We start from the raw sequence: 742 nt of genomic DNA, 5'->3' as shown, positions 1-742 counted from the left end.
CACGTAGAACGGCGTGTAGCCGGTAGACGAATGCACTGCATTGCTCAGTGCAAACTCTGCGAGTGGCAACATGGCACTCCAGCTACTCGGCGTCTCAGCGCAGACGCTGCGAAAAACGTCTTCGATGACGCGAAACCCCTTTCAATTTGTCCACCGGTCTGCGGATGATATGCTGTCGACATATTCAATATTTTTTGCCTTGCTCATATGGTACGTCAAGTTTCATCTTAGTCCGAAAAGTTGTTAATCTTTCAGATTAAAACAACGTATCAGTGCTATTCAAAACCCTTGAGCTTCTAAAGTAGCAGATCTGCTGCGCATTTTAAAAGAAAAGTACCCGAAACGACACAAAATCAACAAATATAAGTTTATATTGGTCTCCATAAAAATGATGGTCGACCAAAAGTTTCCCGTGAAACACGGGATGCTATCAAAGGCAATCGACTCTGGGAGTCCGTGTTGTCGAAAAACACGTTCCACGAACAGCGTTGCCGTACCGACCCCGTCGATGGTGTCTGTCACCGCCGCCAAATGAGCCATCTTGCTCAACCGGTCAACGTATACCACGACACCCGGGTTGCCCGCCGAATCTTTCGGCAGGCCAAACACAAAGTCCAAACTCATGGAAGTGTCAGACTCGTAGTCCACCACCTCCACATCCCCGACCGAGCCATTCGTCCCTGAAAGCCTGCGCGGAGGGCGAGGCACGGGCTCATCGAGCCTAGGATTTACATCCTTCGAT

The sequence above is a fragment of the Plasmopara halstedii genome, assembly GCF_900000015.1.
Source record: "Plasmopara halstedii genome assembly, contig: Scaffold_614, whole genome shotgun sequence".
NCBI classification, from domain to species: domain Eukaryota; phylum Oomycota; class Peronosporomycetes; order Peronosporales; family Peronosporaceae; genus Plasmopara; species Plasmopara halstedii.
The sequence above is the reverse complement of the archived record's forward strand: the minus strand, read 5'-3'. Positions refer to the sequence as shown.